The sequence below is a fragment of the Drosophila suzukii genome, chromosome 3, assembly GCF_043229965.1.
Source record: "Drosophila suzukii chromosome 3, CBGP_Dsuzu_IsoJpt1.0, whole genome shotgun sequence".
Classification (NCBI taxonomy): Eukaryota; Metazoa; Arthropoda; class Insecta; order Diptera; family Drosophilidae; genus Drosophila; species Drosophila suzukii.
In genome coordinates, this window is record NC_092082.1 from 66619557 (window position 1) to 66631329 (window position 11773).

An 11773-nucleotide genomic window follows, 5' to 3' on the forward strand; every position below is an offset into this window, starting at 1 on the left:
CGTGTTTTTAGATTGCCCTAGAACTTTTTGCGATATTTCTTCCGTAGATCTTCTGATTGTCTTAAATTAGGCGCTTCCAACGAACGCTGATCCGTCCGTATTCCTGAGTGAAAAGTTCATGGCAATAGGAGGAAAACAGCAAGGGTTGTCATAATAAAGGAAATTGTATTGCTTAATTTTTTTAAAATTAGCTATTAACCCAAATAAAATAATTTCAGTATGAATGATATATACATATATGATTTATAAATAAACGCTTAGGTTATAAATGTATTATATTCCATAATTAGTTATCAAGTATTGCGCATACTAAACGTAGGTCTACGTTCCTTAGTTATCAAGGTATATGAACTCTATCCTGCGGCATACTGAACCCACCCTAGAATTCAGATTTAACTCGACCAATCCTTGCTGATGAGGGAAAATGATAATTAGCCAAGTTTGATGGAAAAACGTACGTAAATAGTAGCAATCTCATTTAAAAATCTCCACCTAATGAGCAATGACCGTGAATGGGGGGGCACTGAAAATGAGGGGGTATGGGGGATACATGTATCCCACACCCACGGAAAAGCAAAAGCAGCGTAGAACGCTCCGAAATGTAATTATATCGCATTATTTGTCATTCCGAGCAAATGAATTGAAACAAATTTAGTGTGACAAATGAATTGTTCACTTACATGGGCGTAAGTGAGTTCGTTGCGAAGGGGGGTCGGTGGGCGAGGCAGCCCTTGGCTGGGACAAAAATACACACGGCTACACGAGACACACTCAATTTGCTGGCTCTCTAGTCAATTTCATTTCATTTGCATGAAGTTCTCCCTCTGTTCGGGGGCCTCTCTTTATATAGACGGTGTATCTGGGTGTGCGCGCTATCTGTGGGATATCTGTGGGCCATGGGCATTATGCCTTTTGCCTAATTCAGCTTTATGAGCCATGTCTAATTACCAAATGAATTGTGCAATTATTTATTTTTGTTTATTAATTGGCTGCCGCTCTAATGAGCCTAATGACCAGATATCCGAGAGTAGATATGTGCCGTCGAGTATCCTATATGCACACGGGATGAGTCAGAGATTATTGCGATTGCCGCCCGACATGGCCAACATAAATGTCATGACTTATGTGGCTCCGATGCGATGCGATGCGGTTGCCATACCTTTTCGACTTATCGACTTATCTCCGACGACGCCAAGTCGCCAAGTTACGAGTATTTGCGGTTGGCATCATAACGAGCACTTTCCATACAAAGTTGCCCGAGCGGAAGCAGCCAGCACGGAAAACAAGGCCAGAAAGGGTGCAGACCCATTTATGCAAAGTGCTTTCGCTTGAAGATGGGGGATATAGTGCTGTGAGGGGTCTTCAATGTGGCTCAAACAGTCACTTAAAAATATGTACTAAAAATCATGTATAAAATAGCTACACTGGTGCAAAAATTAAGTATTAATAATAAATATATTCGAAAATAAAAATGTCGAATACAAAGTATATTAATGTGCATGACAAGTATTATACAAAAGGTTAAATATGAATATATTTAATAATTTATTAATCAATTAAAAAAAAATGTTGTATCCCAATCAATGTTAAAAATTAACAAAAGCTTTAATTGTTAAATGAAATAGTTCAATATTTTAAAACAGTAATAGAAGAAAGTTAATGACACAAATTATTGTATACGTTGGGAGAGAATGTTAAATTTAAAATGGCGTCATTAAAGTAAGTCCCTAATTTCAAGTTACTTAACACTGCATAATTTTCATATTTGCAGGTACTACCTGATTTTGAACGTAGAACATATTAATTTAGTTTACAGGAACTTTCCCACACAGATGTTACATTTTTTCCCAAGTTAGATGGGATATTCATTTCTTCAGTGCTCGCTTACGATCCATTCCCATTCTGGGCTCTTGAAGGATGCATCTCCGGCTCGTAACTGAGCTATACCTCTGCGGCTTGCGCAACTCATTAGCACTTATTAAAACTAAGTGCTGGGGACCTCGGGCGGAAATGGGCCTGGATTTGCGGTGCCGGTTGCGATGACTTGGCGACAGCTGCACCAGTTGGTAATCAACGTTTCAGCGATTGTCTGCCGCAGTTGCAGTTGCAATGGTAGTTGCACTTGCAGTTGGAATTGGGGCTGCAGTGGTCCCAGGTCCCAGAACTCAGAAACCAGAACTCAGCGGCGCGTGTCGCCAACAGACAGACAAACAAACAAACAAACAAATAAAAAGACAAACAAAGCCAAATGCAGCTCAAAATGGCTGCCAATTATCTGGGCTGCCATATTTGTTTCCCCGGTTGTTGCCGGGCAATAAAACATTTCGTTTATTAGCCACCACCCAAAGGTATTCTAAGTGGAAATTTAACTTAGGGAACACAGAAAGAAATAGTTTGTTATACACAATGGATCTCGATTGGCTATACAAATAGTGTAATTTATAGTACTATTATTATCAAAGATTCATATGTACTAAAAACTTTAAAAAGGAATTAGGTTCTATGATATTTAGGGTTGATTTGTATTTATTTGGTAGATGATAGTAAAACAAATTGTATTTGTTTTCCCACTTAACGGATTTGTTTGTTTGTGGAGAGGGCACAATGAGTTTTATTTCTAACGTTTATACATTTATTTTATTGTTTTTTAATTTTAACAAAGGTATTGAGATTTTCTTGTGAATCCGAAAATTGAGGATTCGAATAGTCTTTTTTTCTGTGCAGGGACTCGCATTTCGCATTAGCTGGAATTGCCAAAAATTGCAGCAAAACTTTGGTTAGCTCGTGTCTGCGAGCAGTTAGTGGAATTCGTTTGAAAAGCACCTGCAGGATCAGATACTCCGGACCCGTTCGGACTCATCAGGACACGCCCATTGTGAGCCACGAACACTTCACACTTTCACAGGGCAGAACAAAAGGATGCGTCGTTGTGAGTCAACGAAATTAAATAACAAATTGGTCAACACAATTTCATTATAAAGGCAATAGCCATCTCCATCTCCGCGAGGAACCCATCAACCCTTCATCAGATTACGGGGCAGCTGCAGGCGCCTCTGCCCATTCGATGCTCGAATCGATTAACCCCAGCCCGGCCAATCCTTTGCATACGTGCCGCACCTGTTGTCATGGGTTAATCGGGCAGCTCTTCTAAGTGCTGACTGCCATGCGATCGGCTGGGATCGCCATCGCTTGATGGCTATCGACTCTAATGGCGTCCGGGGCATTAAATCGGCCGACAGCTTTAATGGGCCAAGAAGGGAGAGTCCTTTGGGCCAAGGAGCTCACCCTGGAAATTGGACATGCTCCGCGGCCAACAGGATATGCTTACGCGGGGAGAGCACGCATCCTCGATGCGGATCGGTGGCCGGTAGGTGTGAACTCCCAAAAACTGTGGCGTTGCATAATTATATGCAATTTGTAGGGACTGCACCGCCAGGGGTCTTCAGGGTCTTTCCTAGAAGGCCAAGCAAGTGCTACCGAGTTACCTGCTGCGTTCCCTCTTCTCAACTGGAGTGATCAATGAATGGAAGCCGCCTATTTGCTCATCTAATGTACGTGGGTGTGCCTGTCCTGGCAGCTGGCCAAAAAAACACAAAAAACGGGCCAAGACGCACGGGTTACAAGTGCACTTATTGTCGAAGCTCACATTCATCAAATTTAATTTATTTGAACATAAAAATTAATCAAATGAAGATTAAAATGCAATTTGGGTACAGGACTAAAATAAATATATTAAGTGGTATCAGCAGGTAAATTTGTATTAGTAATTATTGTTCACCATACTACTATCTTGTGATAAATGAGAATTAACCTTAAGTCCATTATAAAATGCACGCTTAAAGTATATAAAAGATCCTATGCAAATCCTTACAGAAAATATTTCTGAAGGATATTGACACATTCAATTTTTTTCAAACCTGACTATTGGCCCTATATAGTATTTGCATTGGCTAAAAAATTAATTGGTAGACTGATTCGTTATTCACAATATAAGTTGTAAAATTTGAACTGTTTTATTAAATATATTGTTAGAAACTCAATTTTTTAATTTTAAATAATAATTTTATGATTTTTAATAAATAAACTTTATAACTTTTACATGGCTTAAATTTTTATGGAGCCTTACGTGTTACTTTTATTATACCAACAGTGGGATAAACATTTCTTAACTATCTAAAGATAAAACTCAGCGCTTTTTAAGTCGAGCGCGTGCTCAAGCGCCACTAACTTGGCCATAACTTGCTTAATTAGCAGTCAATATCACGCACTTCATATCGTCCAATTAATTTAGCATATTACTACGGCTAACTACGAGTTACAATTTGCCGTGTGGCAATTACCTGGCTCGCAACATCGTTGCTCCGGAGTTGACGGCTTCGTTTGTTGCAGCAGCGCCAAGTCAGTTGGAGCCGACATGCAAATCAGAAATCACCATATTGCATGTTGTCATAGTCCCCCGAAGCCCCTCTCCCTGGGTCGCAATCCCCCCAGTTCCCCGGTGCCCGGTGCCTAATGATAGAGCTGACGGGCGGTGCAGTAAACGTCAAAACGTCAAGCGTCTATTAGCCTGATTTTTGCATGCGTCGGAGCTCCCGTCTCCGTCTTTTTACTTAGGTCCCGCTCCCTCTGTCTTCCGACCCTTCAGTCTGCCAAATTGGCTGCGGGCTATACTGTTTTATAATCCTAGACCCGTATGTAAATATTGCGGTGCACTTGGAAAAATGGTTAAGAAGAAATGCGTAAGAAATATCAAGTAAAGTAAAGTACATGTATTTCTATATTAAATATCAACAATTATTTAGTATTAAAACAAATTGTACCATTTAGGTGTGAACAAAGCTATTCGTTTTATTAAACATTTTGTATTCTTCTGGATGTAGGTTTGAAATATTTTTGATAAGAACGATTTTATAAGATCATATTCATTATATTCACGAGTATTTATGTATTACCCTTTATTATTCTATAAGTTCAAGGTATAATTTTCCCTTTGAGTAGAATAATATTTTTTATACATTTTGCAGATAGCAAAGATTGCAAAGGTAGTAGTTTTTGGTTGATCATTATAGAAGACCATTTTATTATCTGTGTAATTGCAAAGGTAGTAGTTTTTGGTTGATCATTATAGAAGACCATTTTATTATCTGTGTAATAATTATATATAACAAAAGCGTTATTTTGTAAAACGACATCTTCTATAAACCATTCTCGCAGTGCACGTTCCTTGCATGTTAGGTGTTATTTTAAATCGGCTAACTAAGCCCCGATCGGTAACCCCAACTCCCCTGTCCAGCGCCCAGCATCGACTTTGTTTGTTCGTTAACATTCTGGGCTTAAATGCCATAGTTGAGTGTTGCATGCAACGCGCTTACAATGTTGTCGTAGTTACAATATTTAGTGAATTTAGGCGTTTTTCTGTTTTGTCAGGGTGTCTCCCGAATTCGTGTCATGCGCCCGTGCAATTTAGCGTTTAATGAGAAGGCGTTCGTTGGTCATTAAACCCCCTCGAATCGCCTCGAATCGCCGGGCACGTAATTGTGACTTGGCTCTTTTTGTTGAATTTTCGTATAGCCGCTTATTAATGCCGGTGCTCTAAGCAGCTCGTAAAGCCACTTGCGTGACACTTCAATGCTCCGGTTTGTCCACGATGTGCAAGCACCCGTAATTGCGGGTTAAGCAACCTTAAGGCCTAAGGAGCCTCGAATTTTGGATGCATTCAGCGCAAACAAGCCGGATCGATAAGTTCGCTTCCACCATCAAAGTCATCATCGTTAGGGCCTTGTTGTGTCACACATACTTAGCGGAACATATCAAAAACTTGGAGACATTGAAGTGAAAAGTACTATTTTTATTAGCCTATAGGTGGTTTTTTTGTTTGCTTGAAAATCTTAGACTTACAGTCAGCTTTTGGGATGGTTTTACTATTCATATGATTAATATTTGTGCGGCCATCTTGACGTCATTCCAAACTGGGAGATTTCTGGGAATTAATTCCCTTGTTTCCAAATACAGAACAATTACATTTAGCTTTGCATCAACAAAACATCTTTTCCAGTGTATATTTGTTTAAAAAAGCCATTAATCACTGATTTTCGTAATTTATTAGCAATAAACTATTCTGACTGATAGTAGCTGAAAAAGAAGACTGATTATCTTCCAATAATAAATTGGTTTACTCAATATTTCTTAAGTGCATCTGTTATATTAGGTTATTTTTAGGTATTTAAAACTTTTTCAAATATTTGAGTCACCTGCTTTTCAATTTTGTGGTCCCCATTTGTTGTAAATACAAACAACCGTATCAAAGCATCCATCCAAATAATTGGCATACCCATAATAAAGTCATTATAACAAAAATAATGTGATCTATTTACTTGCTCAGGGATCCACATACGATTGCCATCATTTGCCCCATGATTTCTCTTAATTTCGGCCTATTTGGGGCTGAACATCGCATTGCACAACGCGAGATTGTTGGCTAACGGCACTTTGAAAATCACATAAATAATAACCGCAATTAATTTTCATGCAAAATACCAAAGTGCCGAATGCAAGGGGCATGTGAAATGCAATTAATTCAAGAGCGCTAAAGCCACAAAGGCCGGGCCAACACCCACAACAACAATGGCAGCCGACAGGGCAACAAAGTGGTAACAATAATAAAAGATAAATATAATGACAGCGTTGACGTTGCCGCCGCCATATTTGAAATTGTGCCAGCCAAGCCAAATGTTGCCGATGTTGCAGTTGTGTTCGCATTAATTATAGACCCGGCAAGTCACAAAAGTATCTCATTTTCCAAATTACACACGCTAAACAAACAGCCAGCTCCATTCCCATTCCCGATTCCACTGCCATTTCCATCCCCCGGTTTCAATTCCAATTCCATTTTCATTTCCAATTCAGTCTCAACTGCCATTTAAGTTAAATATTTTGTCTGTTTGCTGCATTTAAATTGGCGCATTAGTTGGCTAAATGTATTTCTTGGCTTGCACTTAATGCAGCCGCAACTTGAACGAGACGAACCACCATGACGGATGGCAGTCACTGGGAGAAAGGATGGGGAAAACCGCCAAGTCACATTATTATATAGTATCTTTATATGAAAGCAGGGATTGTCATTTAAAACTGGTTTAATTTGCCCATCCCGAGTGGTCATGTTTTGACCGCCTTATCTTGATCGAGCCATAATTAACTGAGTAAAAATTTGTATTTTACTTTCTCCTATTCGAATTTTTAATCGGCAATATTTTCTAATCGCTTTCGCAACAAGTTTCATTATGTTCAAAAAAATATTTATTAGATCATTAAATTGTTTGATATAAATAAGTTTATTTCTTATCAAAACCTCCCAAATCAAGAAGCCATTAGTTAGTTGAAGTCTTCATAATAAATAAAATGTATGTGTGCACTTTTGAAAACGTACAAAAAAATCATAAATGTATTGTAATTATTTTTTATTTTTATTTTTTGATGACGTTAAGGTCGATCTCGAATTAGTTACATATAATTTGAGTGAGTACTCTATGCAAAGTAGTTTTCCTAAAATAGTTATGTTATTTGCAATATTATTTTATTTATCTAGAGTAAAAATACAGCTTGATTCTTTTTTGTACATTTAAATCCTTGATAAAGTATTATATATATATGATGAAATTGAACTTTATTAACATTATTAACATTTTGGTACACATCCTAATTTTCGCCCAGTGCACTGTTCTCCCACTGCAGGTCTTCTTGGGCTGGACTGGAACTGTGGGCATGGGTATGCAGATGTGGTTGCCACGCCCTCCTGGGGCCATTTCGCTGCCTGGTCGCCTGGTTATTTGTAATTCATAAGCTCGACGGCGGCTTTTTGATGTTTTCGTCCGTTTTGGCGCATGCATTTGTCATTTGGCGGCAAAAGTTTTCCTCCAATTACACGTTGCAACGATATAATAATGACATAATGTGTCAGGCCACGATAGTCGACGGTCGTAGTGGATCCATATGCAAATGGTTCCCCAGAAACACCAGCCCAGCACGAACACAGTCATCAGTCAAAAATCCTGGCCATTCTTGGATTTCAGTTCCAGTTCGTAATCCCCCACTGCAGCGGAGCTGCACTGGAGATCCGATCCAGCAAGTTGGCCAAGTGCATGTGGTAAACTGGAAACTGGCCGCTTTGATTGGTCGGCCAGCTGGCCAGGCGGCCATTGCCACTGCCGCCTTGGCTTAAAAGCGCGGCCCGAAAGGCTTAGCTGGAAATTTGTTTATTGCCTCTTGCACCGGCCGCCATGTTGGCAGCCCACTGTGATAAAATCTGGCCAACAAAATGCGGCCGAAAGTGCAGTGAGATGTGGATAAAATGTCAAAATACACATGGGAAAATTATCTTATTCAAAGAACCTTTATTTTTTAAGATTTTTATATAGTTTTTATATTTAATTTAAGTAAAAAAAACAAGAATATAATCAAATCGGAGATTATTCACGGTATTGCTGTTTTCGAGTACTCTTAGGACACACCTCTGTTATTTTATGATGATAGGGTAAAATGATTTACATTTAATGCTTAAAATAATATAATTCTCCGGAACTGTCAGGAAACTAGCTGAACACTGTTGTTAAGGTAATTCCATTAATATGGTCATTGCTTACTGTATCACTGTTATTGTTAAAAATTTTATTATTTTAATGTCTTAAGGTAATGATCAGGTTTACAATAAAACATTTACTTGCTCTTCTATACTAAGAATTAATTTAATATTTTAAACATAAAACGTAGTATATTAAAGGAGGATTTTCTTAAATTTTAAGCAATATCAAAATCACTTAAAATTTGATGTTAAAAATTGTGTAAGTTCGAAGATAAAAGTAGATGTATAAAACTATTTTAAACTAAATACATATACCCGGAACAAGCCTATTGGAAACCTGTCATAAGCCAATATTACTTATGTTATGTTTAGCGAGATACAATCCATAATTAACATATACCAAGGGTGTTATTTGTCCTAAGCTCCCACTTCCTTTATCACCGGAATGGCTTATTAATACCTTCTTTCTCCCGGCACTATTTCTCCAGGTGTATCATTAGGCTAACTACGACTGCCCCAGGCTGCGTTCCCGACTTGATTGTCTTAATTGCATTTCGCTTCGTTCTGCAGCCATGTTAACGTAAAGCGAAACTAAATCAAAGTGCTAATTTGATCATGTGTACGACTACGTAAATGGGCTTTGGCCCTGTCATAATTATCAAGTGGGTTTGTCATGTGGCTTTCATTTCCCAACTTCCAGATCCTAAAGCACGTCGTAATGCTCGTGATCGACTAGATCGGACTGGAGGGGAACTGAAAGTTGAGTCAGCTGCCCGATTTTAGGCGAAACAACCATTTTGTTGGGAAAGACAAACACGAAAATAAATCAATTAGATCGACTTTGTTTGGACTTGGCCATTCCATTGAATTGCTTTTGGTGTTAGCCTAATGGCTGGCTGGCTAATTAGTCGCCGACTATTTTTGTGGCGACTGCGTAAATTAATTTGTTTAAAGTTTCACCAATTAGCACATTGTGTTTATGGTAATTTCGGTATCGCCGACGATATGCTGTATTTGCATTAGTATTAATAGTCGACCGAAACCCAACCGTATATGACTTCAATTCGCACATCTCAAAAATATCACGTCGCCGCGGCCACAAAAAGCCGCTAATCAAAATTAGTTAAAACCCACTTGAACCCATTTTAGCGTTGCGCAAATCACGCCCCAATCAGCCCCAGTCTCACATCTTGGATGTATATTTGGGTATACTTCATAGCAGACCGGGGCCTGAGACAGCATTCCTCGGCGACTCAATTAGAGGGCCCCCCAAACTCCGAGTCACTTGTTTTTATGCTCTCATATGAGTTTCATTAGCAGCCCGGCCATAATCAAGCTAAACAATTAAGCCGAAACAATAGTCATACTTGAGCCATGGCAACAGACGGAAAAAAGCCAGAGACACTGACTGTCAACGGCTGCCAATTAGCATTAATATCCATCAAACAATATTTGAGGTAACTAGAAATCATAACCCACTGACTGGCGATTTACTGTCGGCGCCAACTGTACCCAGAGCTGTGCGGACCGGGTTATTTATTCGAGTTTTATTCAAAATAATTGATGACTGCTTAATAAAACTCAACGTCTCGTATAATTCCTAAGAATTCGGCAGTGATGCGTGCAATGAGCAGACTTTTCCGCAGACGGGGGCGTGACTTCCACAGGCTTTCTGCTTGGCTGGGGGCCTGGGAATCGTATTCGGGATCGCATTCGGAATCGCCCTGGATTGGAACCCATCTGCGATCCCCGATCCGATCTCATGAATAAATGTTCGCTCCGCCGCTGCTTTGGGCTGCAATTTGTGACATCCGGCCCAGATATGGAAATGGATATATTATACATATCCATATGGACGACACAGCCCCAAATATGTGACTCTGCTAATTGGACTGTCAGTTTGGAGCTGCTTTTGTTTGCCGCATTTAACTGGCATAAATTTCACTTTGGTTAGCGCTGACCAAATACGGGGAAAAGCCGATCGCGATGTGGCGATGGAGCACGTGAGCGGTACGGAGAGCTACCGAATTACACTGCCAGAAACTGGGAGCCAACTAGATGATACCAGTTAGCCAGGGCTGTTAATTTTGCGAGCCCCAAGATCAAAGCCGAAACCTGTAAGGTTTTATGGGCACGTGTTTGGGGTTGATAATAAATTACGTTCGTCAATTAGTAATACTTAAATGCTTTAAAGTATGATTAAAAAAAGTTATTTTTTTAAATATGGAAATTTGAATGCGCAGAATTAACTATTAATAATAAATAAATTGTTTTTAGTTTTAAAAAATTGTTCAACGACATGTGCAAAAATGTTAAGTTACTTATAAAACTTTTAATTCCCTTTTTAATTCATGTGTCAATATGACATAATCTTGCATTGATAAAACACAAAGACAGTCCAAAGATCTTATATTCAGTTAAAATATTTTTCTCTATGATATTCATCCAATTCGTTTCTTATTAATTTTAAATTGTTAAACATTATAGTTTATTCAAGGATTTTAAATGAACTTAAAATGCACTAGGTAAATGTGTTTAAGTCTAAAACTTTTTATGTGATTTAAATGTTTTATAATAGGTTATACGGCAAGTTGATAGTATTTAATAGTTTTATTAGTTTTTTTTTAAATGTAATTTAACCAAAGCTCTTAAAACTATTTAAGTGCTTCTCAATTTCTTATTCCTTTCATCTGCCTGGCAATAAATTGAAGATCAAATGCATCAATTTGATGTAGTTTCGTAGTTCCCTTTGGGCCAAATATCTAGCAGGCACAGTTTTCCTGTGTGCTCACATCCGAAAAAGCGCTTTGCCCCACGCCTCAGTGACGCGGCACAGTTGTTAATTAAGTGCCATTAACTGAAGGATATAAACGCAATTAGCGCCGAATGGATCTCAAGCAAATCGGCAGAGATACACCCCCCTGGTAGGGAGTATATATGTGTATACATTTGTATCTGACAGATACTTTTCAGATACTCTTGAGATACTTGCACACCCCCGAAAACACGGGCGGCGCTGCTGCTGATGTGGCATGGCCGCCGTTTCCCGAGTGCCGTCTGCTTAATTAGTCTGCAGCCCCAAGATGTCCCCTAAATATCCCCCCTTTCCTGAAGACCCAACTCATTTAAGTCGCATTTAATAAAATCAAAATCCATTATGCGTAATTTTGATTAAAACATTGCCTTGCCGGGCTG